Here is a 14,739-nt window from a genome sequence, read left to right on the forward strand (position 1 = left end):
GGAGGAACAGGTTTCAGGGGCTGGTAGGACGGGTGAAGTGAACTCAGCTAAGCTAACTCAGAACTCATTAGCGTCTGAGCCTAGGGGCTTCCCAGGAAAGAAAGGAAGGCAGGGCTATGCCTGAGTCCTCTGATTGGGAGTTATTTGGGCATTTGCCTCTTGGGAAGCTTTGGATTCAATGAGATGCAGAACCACTGGGTTCTCCAAAATTCAGAGGGCACCAGCAAGCCTTGAAAGCTCTGTGGATGGATGAACCACTTCCTGGGCCATGTCCTACAGCTGCTGGCCAGGGATGTGTGTGGGGGCATTGGGTGTTCATTCCCAGTACCCCAGGTTCCTACACTCAAGGGCTCCCAGACCAGGTATTGCCTATAAGATGTGAATGGCAGAACCCAGTTACTGCTCTTTGGTTAATGCTATTCCTCACTTTTTCTAAGCCCCGTGGAAACGTCTTCTCCCATGTGCCCTGAAGACTAAAGCTTGTTATTAATAAAATTCACTGCAATTAAATCTTAGATTTCCTTAAACTACTTTTCACTTTGTTGGAGAAAGGAGTGATGGTGACTGCATACCTGTCACCTTGTCCTGGGCCTTCTGCTCACTTTTCTTGTGACCCTGTACAGGTTCTTTAGGGTTTCTGGACTTCAGTGACCAAATCTAAAAATGAAGAGGCAGGCTGCACTATCCTTATGATTGCTTTCACTGCTGATATTCAACAATGACAAAAGCCATTCTACCATGTGTGTTTCTTGCTGGGTCTGCCTTGGTGATAAGTCCTCACTATCCATGAGTGGGCTGCAGGCAAACAGCAGACCCTGAGGGGACAGAGAGAGCCCCAAAGGCCCACCTCACCAACACCTTCCTGCAGAACGAAGGAGGTGAGGGTGCCAGACAACCTTCTCTGTTCTGACACCGCACTGATCCGCCTTTGTTCTAATTGCCTCCATTTTTCCTTGCTCTTCTATTTCATTTTGCTTAACATGGAAGAATGTTTTTTTAATGAGCTAGAATGATCTAATCAGGCACAAATGTGATGTTCTTGCCACATTGTTTATTGGTTTGTAGACAGACAGTGCATCCCAGGGCCTGTCTTCAACTATATTGTAAAGCAGCAAATGGCTTGGGGGTCTGGGGAGTGCAAGTTGCTTACAAGTATTATGTGACTTTGTGAGTGTAAATTTCTAACCTAAATTTATTAGTCATTTTTTTACAATAATTGACACATATCTTTTGAAAATACTAATAGATAAATCATTAAATTTTTCAGTTTATTTTGTTACATAAACATTACATGAATTTTCTTTGGCAATCAAATCATTACAGTCTGTTTATATAAAATAAATATTTTGTCTATTTATGAATAAACTGTATTTATTTATACGAAATAAACAATTAGAAGTATTTGCAGTAAAAAGTGAAAGTTTTTCTTAGTTGTCACAACCCTACTCCTGTCTCCAAAGATCATCTCAGCTATCCACTGGGTCTGTGTCCACACTGGCATCTTCCTCTGTATTCACACACATGCACATGTAAATATAAGACATGCCCCTATTATATGGTTAGGCTCTGTGTCCCCACCCAAATCTCATCTTGGATTGGAAGCCCCAGGGGTTGGAGAGGAACCTGGTGGGAGGTGATTGGATCATGGGGGTGGTTTATCCCATGCTGTTCTCATGATAGTGAGTGAGTTCTCATAAGATCTGATGGTTTTATAAGGCAGTTTTCCCTGGATTCTCTCAAATTCTGTCTTTCACCTGCCACCATGTACCATGTGCCTGCTTCACCTGTGCCACGATTGTAAGTTTCCTGAGGCCTTCCCGGCCATGTGGAACTGTGAGTCATTTAAACCTCTTTACTTTGTAAGTTGCCGAGTCTCAGGCAGTTCTTTCTAGCAGTGTGAGAACAGACGAATACACCCTAGGTTCTAGTTTGTTGTATGTGAACAGGTTACACTGTGCATGCTTCCCTGTACCATCCTCTAATCACTTTGCTACACATCTTGCGGATTCTGCCTTGTCAGTGCTTATAGGCCAGTCTTAGATTGCTTATTTACCACAAATAATCTAACCATTCTATCACTGAAGAGTTGTGATTATACACAATATTGCATTGAAACATTTCATGCAGGTATCTGTGCATATGTGTGACTAAATATATATTTGGTAGATACCAGGAACTGGAATTGTCAGGCTAGCATATCCACATTTAAAATTTTCATTCACACTGCCAAATTCCCGACGCAACAAGGTTGTTCCATTTACATCCACGCAAACCTGTGTGAGAGTCCTGTTGACGACATCATCTCCGCTACACAGCAGACGGGGAAGGCTCTCATCCCCTTCCTCAGCAGTGGGAGTGCTACCGGCCCTCTCTGAGCCACAGTGGGAAACAAACCTGTTTCCACTTCAGTGTTAGTTTTGTGAAACAGTGCAATTGTGGCTTTTGGTACATGTCTAAGAATAGCTAGTAAACTGGAGGATAGATTATTTGTATGATGTCTTTATCTATACATACTTCCAGGTTACAAATTGCATTTGCTGGTGTCCTTTTGTGTGGTTAGTTGACGTGTTGAAATCAGTGGTCTCTTACTTAGAAGTTGAGATTAAGGTTATATTCTATGCCAGGCATGGTGATTCATGCCTGTAATCCCAACCTAGGCAGGCAGATCACTTAAAGTCAGGAGTTTGAGACCAGCCTGGCCAACACAGTGAAACCCCGTCTCTACTAGAACTACAAAAATTAGCTGTGTGTGGGGGTGAGCACCTGTAATCTCAGCTACTAGGGAGGTTGAGGCAGGAGAATCACTTGAACACAGGAGGTGGAGGTTGAAGTGAGCCAAGATCGTGCCACTGCACTCCAGCCTGGGTGACAAGAGCAAAACTCCACCTCAAAAAAAAAAAAGTTATGTCCTAAATATTGATATTGCACAGGTGATCTACGGCAAAAACTGAGATGGGAATGTCCATGTATGGGAGGTAGACCCGAAACTTTTTAGTTGCCAAAAATACATTCCAATATTCCAAATAATTGAAGCCAGCCCACAAATACGTAACTGACCTAGACTTAAAGCAAGGGGCATATGAGTGTTTAAAAACGAGAAGTGTGATTTTAAAACTGGCTGTACATTCTTTTCCTGATTTCCTACTTTTTCTTTTAAAGATGTCCCCATTTATTTAATTATTTGATTATATATTTCTTTTTCCTTGTCTATATGGTCATCATTATCTTCTGAAAATGACCATTTCTTTCTTTTCTCTGAAAAACTGAAAGTGGACATATCCTAAATCTCATCTCCAACTAGAAGCTGAGTGACTGTCTCATGAGCACATCCTAACGCAAAGGCTGTGAGCAACGCAGTGAGCTAACTGAAATCCATTTAACTTGGTACAAAGGAAACAAGCTCCTTATTCAGCCAGGAAAGGCTAATGGAGAACCTGCTATGTACTCCATAGTACAGGCAGCTTATTCGTCTCAACCCAGCCCCGAGCAAGGAGATCCTATGGCTGTTAGTCGGTAGAGATGAGCTACAGAAACAGGTGGAAGAACTGGAGATGCACCTGCCAGTCACAATGGGGACAGGCAGCCAGGACTGCCCTCCAGCCCTGCTGCTATGATGTGCTGTCCTCTCCAGCCATTATGGATCCCAAATTTGATTGCTGAAGGACACAGAAAACCTTCTTAAAGCAGTTTTCCTGTTCAGACAGTATCGAGGCAAGGGTCCAGGAAAGTATGTAAAACCAGGCTTGGGCGTCCTTGCCTTGAAGAGGCTCCTCTGAAACTCAGTTCACAGGAGATGGTTTCGCCTTCTCCTTACGGTGGTGTCTGAGGTGGGCTTTTGTCAGGCATTTGTCTGGTTCTTGCTGTTCAGTGTTATACGTCTGAGAAAGATGCACTATCAACGTGTAGCTCTCATCTTTTAACCAATCTCACACAGAGCTTTTAGGGTGAAAAACAAAGAGCGTGACCCATTTCCACTAGTAGCTAATCCTGCAGGTGTGATTCAGGTTACCAGACAGGCACAGGCACTGCCATTTCAGCAACACTTAGTTAAACAAAAGGTCTTCTTGACAAGAAATCTTAGAAAAGTAATGATGGCAGGAATGAATGTGCACGCCTCAGTTGCTGATACCTCCAGGAAAAGTCACCAGGAGCTGGCTTCTTTCCATCTGTGTCCCACAGGAGTGGTGGACACTGCCCTGGCAAGAGAGGGTGGAGGAAGACGGGCTTGGTTCTTCCTTCCTTCAGCAGTGCCCCATGGTGGAGGCCCTTCTCAGAGAGGACATTTGCATGGTAATTCCCAAAACCACTGAGCCAAGACTCAAAGCTACGAATTCACACTCAACATACAACACACATAGAAAGGAGGTCTGAGTGAGCCTCACAAGGAGAGCACCACACTTCTCTACTCGTGGCTCACTTGCTGCCTGGGGATTCATATCAAGTGCCACAGCAGTGGGATTCTTGCTTAAAGCATTTGGTGCTAAAAAACATATTTAAACTTTTAGCCTAGCCCTGCTATTGTCAGATACAGAACCTGAACTTCAGAGAGATTTATTCACTCAATAAATGTTCACGCCAAGATTGGCTGAGATGGGTCTTGCTAACCCAGCAATAATGACAGTCCGTACAATCAATAACATTTGATGAAAATAATAGTTATATTTTTAAATCATAATGTCAGTATTAATAATGTCAAGTTTATATGCTAGCTGTCTTAGTATAATCTGATTGAGGAAGTAGGGACCCGGTTCAAAAGGTCAAAATAAAAGAGGCTACGTCACAGTGAGTATCCATTAAGCGCACATTCATCCTCATCAAACTTTGTTGTCCGGGAGGGAATCTCCACATGTGCTGTCATGTCTGTCTCTGTCTCATAAGGATGTGGGTCTGAATCCTGAGCATTAATGATCAGAGTGCAAACCTGAGGTAAAAGAAGCCATTGTTTGTCCGGGGTGAATGCTCCTGAATCTTTGTAGATGATTTCAAGGTGGTATGTCTGGTGCAAAAATGTTTCAGGGGCATTTGCCTGAGGAAGAAACTGCAAGAATTCCTTCCATTTATACTATGTGGGTGTTGAGAAAAAGCCATAAAACACACCATTGTTATCAGAGATTTTCCAGTGTAGATAGCTGTGCACTGCTATAAATAAAACCTCAAATTATAATTTGTATTAAAAGCTAAGTATATATTTTTAAATGTTACAAGATAACTCCAAATTGATACCTGTGGACTTTGTAACAAAACGAATACACTAACTCTCATTCAAATTTTGAACCTTGATTTTTCAGGGTAATTTTGAATCCTCTCTAGCTCCATGTATCTATTTTGGCATTATTTTGTTCTTTATGTGTTTGTTTTAGTAAATTCTTATTAGGGGAAATAATAATAATTGTTATGGTTGCATTTTATCAGCTGCCTTTGTGTTTCCTAGGAAATCTTGTGTTATCTTATTTCAAGTTCCACTTGCTAAGCACCCTGGCTATCATCTTATTACAGGCGGGAAGTACAGTATCTGTTAGAGGATTTATGGTAATGCTGCTGCATCTAGCTCCTCATAAACAGCATGGCGAGCCCCTCAGGGTCTCTTCGTTCTCCTGACACACTTCACTGAGGCCCATTAACACTTGTCTGTTATTGCCATAGACGCACTTTAATGAGCCTCTTGGAATTAGGAGGTTTGCACCAGAAACAATGGCTTCCCTAACTGAGGCATCACCCTCTCACTTTCTGATTTTCTGGCTCATCATTTTGTTTAACAAAATAAATTCTCTCTTTGATAGTAGACTTTGAAATAATATGGATATTTCTTCTTCAAATTAAAACAGTCAATGTTTTTTAATACTGAGGTAACATTGCAGAAAAACATGATAGAAAGTTAATAATTTCTACATTTCCATTAATGAAGGTAATTTATTTTGTTGTTGTTATAGTAAGATAAAATTGAGCTGACATTTGGAAGTGGCCTTGTCATCAGCAAACTATATTTTGTTATGAATAAAATTCTATTATTTCCAAAAAATAAACATACAAAATATTTCTCCCTTATTAAATTGTTTTCTAATTACATCAAAGTGTTAAAGAAGCAATCATCTGAGAAATGGGCCAGTAATGGCTCAACCTAAATATTAAGTGCATTTGGTTTTACCTTCAAACCTAGGACATGTATTTAAAACTCCTCAATATCTTAGGTTTCAAAGTAAATTAACTAAATGCTTAAAAAGTACTTCTAGTTAGCCATTATTACAGTTTGTAACAAGGTTTCTGAGTAAAATTATTTACACATCTTCTCAAGGTGCAGTTACCTATCTTGAAACGTAGCTGTCGTGAGTGTCACAGCGCAGGGGAACAAACCCTCCTTATGCCCTCCTCCCTTCTCTTACTTAAGGTATTTTGTGTTGTCGCTCTATCCTTTAGAAAATGAACTCAGAGAAGAGTTGGTGAATTCCTATCCAGTGAGCATCTTCAAACCCTGGTCGACGGCAGAAGACTATCAGGTCCCGAGATCACCCACCCAGCGCGGCAACAGTGCAGGTACCTCTGCCCAGCACGGGGCTCCTGGCGACAGAGTGCAGGTGCCCCTGCCCAGCACAGGGCTCCCAGGATTGCTGCAGGCAGCCCCTCCTCTGGTGCTTGTCCCATTTGGTGCTTTAAGTAAATACTTTCACCTTAGCCTCCTGGTGCTTCATGCCTTCCGGGAGGCAGTTAAAAGTTGCATTGCACATCCTCTCCAAAGAGACAGTTCATGCCAAAAAGAGCCCTTTGCAGTTAAATTAGATGAGGCATAGCTATTCTCACTGCTGAAGTTATATAGGGCAGGAATGATGTGAGCCTCCTTGTGGGTGCTGAGAGGATGCCTCGGGGTGGCCAGTGGGGAGGGAATGGTGCCCATGACCCTCACGTGGAAATGGCTCATGTAGAATCACTGCACACAGAATCTACACTTGCAGCAGAAGGAACTGGTTAGTAAAGCATGTGGGGTCCGATTTGGAGGACTGGGGAGGGATGAGACTGGTGCATACCCAGTGGCTGCTGCCTGGCAGCACATATTTTTAGGGCTGGAGGTCGACAAGACTGAAATATAGCCCAAATCTGAGATCCTGCAAAGTCTCTGGTTCTGAACGAGTGAACGGAATGGGAACTCTGCTATTATCTTCTCAATACTCACGTTTAGAAGTACTTTTATATATGTTACTCTGATGAAGAGCAGAAGAAAATTCTGGTAAAAATGGCAATTTCTCAGCATGCTCTATAAGGAAAGCTGTGGCGTGCATTTTAAGGTTCACTGTGCAATCGTGATTTATTTGTCTGCCGACCGCCCCATTGCCTGTCTGATAATAGAACTACTTACCACTGCACAGAAATTAGAGGCTGGGATTGTCTTCCATATGCTGCAAGCTTGTGGGTGCTGCAAGCTTTGAGAGCTTTATGAACTGCTGTAATAGGTCACAGTTGTTCTAATTATTTTCTCGTCTATACCCTATTCATTTTCCCTAAAGAAACTCACTGCACTCATTGGTTCAGTTTGGGGAAGGCATTATGTTTAATCGTACATTTCCCCGAGGTTAAAACAACAACAATAACAACAAGAAAAAACAAAAGAACCTATTCACATTGAGTGTTCATGCATACTTGGCTTCAGAAGCAGTTGAAGTTTCTGAACTGTAGGTGTTTCATACATCCAAGCTGTCTTGTTTTATCTCATCTCATTGAATTTTAGTAATAAGTTAAGGACGTTTAATGAAATATTATATAAGGGTGTAATATTTACATGTGGCTTTATTGAATTGGCATTCTGGCATTGAGTTAGATGTTCACATTTAAATAAGGATGCTCAATGTAGTTTGATATAAAGCATTCAAATACAAATCTCACCCAGAATTAAATGAAACAACAAGGAGAAAGAGTAAGCTGGTTTTGCAAGCAACATCCGTGTTTATACTTGGCTTTCAGTAGGGTTTTCAGCTGAGGCATCACCTTTGATTTTGAGAGGTGTCCATTTTCAGAGTGGGAGAGCAAGTTGGACTTGGGTAGGGGAAAAAAGAGATCTCGAGGTTCTAGCAGCCAAAATCCTGTCCTGCTTTGCCCTGGAGGCTACCATCCTTGGTGAAATGTCTGCCGGGATCCCTCCAGCCAGGCCCCGGGTAAGCAGACCTTTCTGGGTGTAAGACAAGCTTGTCACCCAAAGGTCTCCAGGGGCCTCCAGATCCAATTAGATAATAATAAGAGCAGTCGCACAACCAATGCTTGCATTTCACGTCGATCTTTCCACTCAGTCGTCACTCTCTTCATTCAGTCCTCACCAATCATTTCTCACTTTCAGGGCTATGGTAACGATGGGTAAAGGTCACCATGACAGCCACACACTGTGAAGGATGCGGATATAGAGCCTCTGATTTCTGGGATTTGTTATCCATGTTCTCATTTTTTAAAGATTAATATTTGACTCTGAGGGGATGGTCAATATCTGTTTTCTCCATGTATGTCATAAGTACTTTAATAAATGGGTGATAGAATGAGATATATGTAAAACAGTACATAGAAATAAATAGATTTAGCATTATTAATGAGAATACCTCTTCACATAATAAGCTATAAAATGGCAATTTGTAAATCATCGTGTTACATAGACCTGGTGGGTCAACATTTTTTTGTAGAGCCGGATATTATTTTAGACTTTGTGGAGGGAGTGGTCTCCGTACAACTGCTCACCACTGCCACCGCTGTCTGAAATGAGCCACAGGCAACAGCGAGCAAATGGCATGGCCACCTGACAATAAAACTTTATTTACAGCATCAGTAGAGAACTGATTTGGCCTGTGGGCCTGAGTTTGTCAACCTATGGTGAAGACTTAAGTTCACAGTTCTGAAATAGCCAGTCAGTTTTGGAAGAGAGATGGTCACTGACTCCTCCCTGGGTAAGCAGACCCTTGCAAACTCGCATGACAGTCTAAAGTTACTGTCCACAGATGTGCTGCTCCCAGGCAAGCCCTTTGCTGATACATGAGCGTGGTACCCAGGGTGGAGCTAGCAGAAGCTTCCACAAAGTCCGAAAGAAGGATGAAGAGAGCAAGGTTGTCACCTCTGTGAAAATCACAGCAGAATTCAAGAGACTCAAAGGATTTCAAGCAGAGAAAATGTTTCTAGTGCGTTTATGCCTATATCACCCTGTCTGACTAGAAATATCCTGAAAACTGTGTGGGATGTGAAACCAAACTAAATCCAACTGGAAGGGGTGTTTCCACGCCTGGATACAGAGGGAGTTCTGTCCATAAAACCGCACATATGCCAAAAGAAAACATCTTCCCGGAAGGGTGAGGGATGCCGGTCAGCAGTCCGTGGGGCAGAGCTGGGCGTGGCCACTCGACAGGACCAGACCACACCACTGGGTGGGGTGGGATTCCATTCGGCCTGTTTTCCCACATCCTCTGCAACTACAAAACAAAAACATAAACATATGAATTTAAAAAAATAGCGAACATGGAGAATAAAATACCAAACACAAAAGAGAACGATTTCCGGTTGCAGGGGACTGTGTGCCACCAGCTTGATAAAAAGGTTAATGTTGAAAAAGACCTTAACGATGCCATAGATGTTTTTAAAGCCTCCTTATGTTTGCCTCAGACTTTAAAAAATCTTATTTGGCATGTGAATCTGTATCATACGTGATTTAGCCAAAACACAGAGTATTAGTTGACATTTTCAGCTGAGATGACTTGGTAGAATCTATGTATCTTTAAGGTAGTATTCTACATGGTAATACATTATTACAGAATAAGCCAAAAGAGGTGATTGAGAGAGAAACAGCAGAAACACAACCTGCAGAGTGTGCTCCTACCACACTGCCCAAGGAGCTGAGAGAGGAAAGGTCTGCTGTTCCCGTAAGTAGTTCAGTGTCCAGCAGAAATTTCCTAGAAAGTTATACTATGTCAGACTGGAGAACAAATCCTAATTCTACCCCATCATCTGCAGAGAAGTTACTTGTCTCCTTGAACCTGAGTTTCAGTTTCCCCATCAGTAAAACGGCCATAATAATTGCTTCTTAATAGAACCGTTACAAGGATTACATGTTATAAGTGTCTAAAACACTAAATTTAGTCCTCGAAACACAGAAGGTGTTTTAGAATTTCCCAGAGCTGTATTGTTTTTGAAATGAGAAGTGGGCAGAAGTACCCGGTTCCCCTCCAGATGGCAGCTCCCCAATGAAGACCACCAACTGCATCGCCCGGCTCTAGGGCCTTGGGGCTGAGTGTTAGAAAGGTTTGAGGTGGGTCTGGCCTCCATTATTTCTTGGAAGTAAAAACCCTTGGAAAAAGGAGAATTGCTCTCAGGTAGCAGAAGCACAAACAACCCAGAACACTGATTCTGGATGTGGAGTAAAACACGCTCAGGGCTGACCACTCTCCATGTCAGCATCTTTTATCCAAAGCACTTCAGGGTCATCTGAAGCATTCAGAGAGCTTGGGGCCCTGAAGGCGGAGCGTGGCTTATTTGTGTACCCAGCTCTCAGCACATCGTTTGCTATGTCTATTGTGTAGGCACCCAGAAAATATCAGTCTTAGCAATGGATGAGTCCATTACCTTCCTGTGTAATGCCTTGTTTTCATTTGCTCACAATTTAGAAAGAGCTGATGTGCAAGGACCTGCAGTAAGTGTATGAAGTGTGAAAGTAAGATCCAGAACTTTCCATATGCACCCCAACACACCTAACAAGTGCTTTTAACTGAAGGTCAAAAGTAGCAGAAAAAACTACTTTTTATGTTCAGCTATGACTTGGCACTTGGCTTCCTAGCGTGCACATGTCGTATTCTTTTAAATGAAATACAATGCACGCCCTTATCACGCGACCTTCCATCTTTTTTACTGCACGCCCCTCCGACCTGGAGCCTCTGGATGCCCATGCTTCCTCCTCGTGTCGAGCCCACACCGTTCTGCAAAGTTACTCAGAGATCTACATGTGCCTCATAGGTCTACACACACTGATCCCACCGATGTGAAGTCACCTGTGTTTTTGAGTTTCTCATTTGTGGTTGTTTGTAGGTGCAAGTGAAGGGATAAAATTTAACACATATCTAAATGAAGTAAATGCCTATTTTTAAAAAAATAAAATGCATTGTTAAGTGAATTATTTGAAATGCCCCATCCATACACACAAAAAATTTTCTTTTGTGCATTTATATAACATATGTTTGAGTCAGCTACTACATGCCAGATGTTATATAGAAATGGAATCACAGAATTCTGCAGAAAAGCTGTTCTTGTTGAGCCATTTAATAAGGGTGAGGGTATAACAACAACCACAACAAGAGAACACCTGGAGACGGAGCTGCAAAGTCAGGATGAAGCCACCCCAAAGGGGAGAATCTGAGTGTTCCTGCAGAAGGCATGGAGGGCCGGAGAGTTACCTCCCAGGCTGGGTCCAAGGATGCCTTCTGACTTAGATAAGCACAGTTCAGACGTGGTACCAGCATCGGGAAAGGCCAGAGGTTTGGGAGCGGGAAGCGGGAGGGAAGGCAGAGTGGGCATGGTGAGTTTATGTTGAGCTCTGTAGATGGTGAGAGACCATGGGTGAGTTTAAGCAAAGAGGAGACAGGGTTTGATATCCCAGTGTGAAGTGTGGATTGGAGGAGCTAACGCCAGTGCCTGGAGGACAGGCGGCTGTTGACAGAGTCCAGGAGAAGTTGTTGAGGGTCTCCAGGAAGACAGGGGTATTTGGTTTGAAGAAGGTGAAGGTGTGTGTGATGGGCTTAACAGTGCAGCAATGCTGTGCAGATCAAGGTGGGATTCAGACATCATCGCGCCCAACAGGGGAGAAGAGCGAAAAGGCTTCACAGTTCAGCTTGGAAAATATACACAAATTCTACACTCACCCCTCAAAACCTGGGGGTTTCATCTGTAAAACAGTGAGAGTGTTTCCCACGTCACAGGGTCATTGAGGATTACACACACTAATGCCTGTAAAACCTGCAGTGCAGTGGCTGGCAAGAAGCACCAGCCCTTTAAACCCTGGTTACCCTCATTATTATTCATAAAGAACCCAAGACACACTTGCCTCGCCATAAAAGACGGAGGCGGAAGTGACCGATTTACATCTGTGTTATGCTTTATGCTATTCAATCAAAGTGTCTTCACTTACTATGCAGCTATGTGGAAAATGAAGACGCACTCTGAACCGATGCAGAAAGATTTTAAGAACATTTTGTTAAAGAAAAAAGCAGGATGCAGAAGAGAAGCAAAACTATGATTCACATACACATATGTATTTGCATAAAAAATCTAGGATAGACAAAAAAACTAAAAAAAGTTTGTATGTGGGGGTTACTAAAGGAAAAGGCAGGTTGAGGGGGAAATATTTTCGTTGTTCTTGTTCATTCATTTATTAATTTGTTTCTTTATTTTTGAATGATGTAAATGTATCTCATATTCAAAACATAAAATTTAAACGTGAAAGAGTACTTTCTCATAACCCATCTAATGTATCCTCACCGGCCCTTTGTTTTATGTAGAAAGGGATTATTCATGCAGTTTTACAAATAAGAAGACTGAGGATCCATAGCTTAAATGACTTGACCAAGGTCGCAGCCAGAGAATAACAGCTGTGGATTTCAATTCTGACTCTGAAACCCATGCATTGCCACCCCTTTTCCCCTCATTATCATACACAGTTATGCTTGTGGAGTCTTATTCAATATTTATAGCTAATATAGAGATGTATCAATCTAAATGTTTGGGATCAAAGCTAAGTGACAGGAGTAGATAAACAAAATGGCAATGATGGTGGTGGAGGCTGGGAGGAAGGCCATAGGAGAGTGTTTGAAGAGGGCTTCCTGTCTAATGAGGACTTATCTGAGTGACCTGTAGACAAAACAGCCTTGCCGGTTCATGAGTTTATAATGGTGGGAGGGAGGAAGAGAGAGAGGGAAGGAGGAAAAGAGGGAGGCAGGCTAGATAATTAAGAAAGGAAATAAGGAGACGAGAAAGGAAATAAATACAAGAGGGAGAAATTCTCCTATCAGATTTTCTAGTTAACAATGTATGCCTAATAAACACAATTACCTTTTAATAACTTTAGTTTTCCCCATAGCTCTCGTAATATTTCATGCATGCTCTTCTTTCTAAAATTTTCTACTTTAAAACTTGCTTTACAAAGTAGAAAAATAAAAGATTTTATTATTACCTATTTGCTTCTTCAGTAATAAAGGTCAGAATCTCAAAATTATTTTTAAAAAGTATTTTTGAATACAACATTCAAGAAACAGCTATGTGATAACGTGAGAAAACAGCAGCAATTGTGAAGGAAATTCTTTAGAATAATAAAGGAAAACTTTATTTTCCTTTTATATATCCTAGTTATGTTTTATACATTAAAACAGCTATAAATGACATATGGACAGTTGGGGAAATGTGAATATTCCCAATATTCTGTATATTTTATGATTTAAATAATATTAACTTCCTTTTCTGTTGAAATTACACATTGCTTATGTGAGAGAATGTGTTTTTTTCTTAGAAGATAAATGTTGACATATTTAGGTGTGAGCTTGCCACAATGTCTGTGAGGTTCAGGAAAATGTGTGTGTGGCGTGTGGATGTCTGTGGTCACCTGTGTGCATGTGTGTGTGTGTGTATGTGCATGTGTATGTGCGTGTGTGTGCATGTGTGTGTGTGTGATTGGTTTGTGTACCCCACCCGTACTTGGTGTCTAATATGGATAAAGTTACAAAGTAACCTTACTGCATCCATTTCCTTAGAGACATACTTTAAACTGTCAGAGGTAGATCATAGAACTCGAAATCTCCTTTCCAACTTAAGGAAAGACTAATTGTCTTTGGCTGGGGAGGCCTGCGAGCTCCACTTCTGGTGCCCCTGGAGAGCCGGTGCAGGTCCCCCTTCCAGCAGAGACTCATCTGGGAAAGCAGCTGGCAGGCCTTGACTGCCCCTTACTTACAGGTTAGGAGGAATGAGCCCCGCCAAACAGAGAGTTTTCTAAGCCAAAGTGTTTATTGGTGAAGCTGCAGGTGAACTTTGAGTGCCCTTCTTTCCTTCTGCCACAGTGCATTTACGTGTTCTGTGTCCGATTCATGAAAATAAACTGTTCTAGCAGGACACTGTGTTTGGAAACTTGTGTACATGGAATGCAGTCCTAAAAGCAAGGGCTAAAGGCAAGCTCTGTCTTTGAGCAATGGCGTGTATGTGCTTCTGAAAACCATGTCTATCGTCTATTGACAGCACGTATCTTTCTTTCACATGTCCTGAAAGCACGTTGCAGAATGTCACAAGTTTATGCAGATGGTATTTCTTCTCATTCATTCCCACACAGAAAATAAAAAGGATAGTTGGTCAACCGACAATCTGGGGTGGCTACTCTATGTGAGGCATTGTGCTAGGTGTTGAAAAGTAACCAAAAAATAAGAGCCAGTGTTGACACCTCAGTGGCTCGGAAGTCAGGTGTTTAGGAAACTCGGACAGCTCGGACCCACACTGATGAAGCGGCAAAGAGATGTCGTGATCCCCACATGTTTTGTTCATAGCCGTGCAAGCCACCCTCATCCAAACAGGATTCATAAAACAGGCGTTACATAAAAACAAAATGAAACACAAATGGCAGCAGGAAATGATAAGTTCCAAGGGAATACTTAAAAGACCTAAAAAAGTAAAACCACAGGAAGGAAGAAATGAAGAAAGGGAAGAGGGTGCAGAAGACAAATAATATGGACATAAGAAAAAAACACAATGAAAAAC

At 42.0% G+C, this 14,739-nt stretch overlaps 1 protein-coding gene across 6 annotated transcripts in view; it reads left to right on the forward strand.

Annotated features, from left to right (window-relative positions):
• MYT1L (myelin transcription factor 1 like) overlaps positions 1-14,739 on the forward strand; it is a 540,435-nt gene that overhangs the window by 149,539 nt on the left and 376,157 nt on the right. For all 6 annotated transcript variants that reach the window (XM_055253696.2, XM_055253693.2, XM_055253694.2 and 3 more), the window contains exon 3: positions 6,415-6,531. The gene's annotated coding sequence lies outside the window, so the exon portion shown is untranslated. The remainder of the gene's footprint in view (positions 1-6,414; positions 6,532-14,739) is intronic.

The sequence above is a fragment of the Symphalangus syndactylus genome, chromosome 18 (assembly GCF_028878055.3).
Source record: "Symphalangus syndactylus isolate Jambi chromosome 18, NHGRI_mSymSyn1-v2.1_pri, whole genome shotgun sequence".
NCBI lineage: Eukaryota > Metazoa > Chordata > Mammalia > Primates > Hylobatidae > Symphalangus > Symphalangus syndactylus.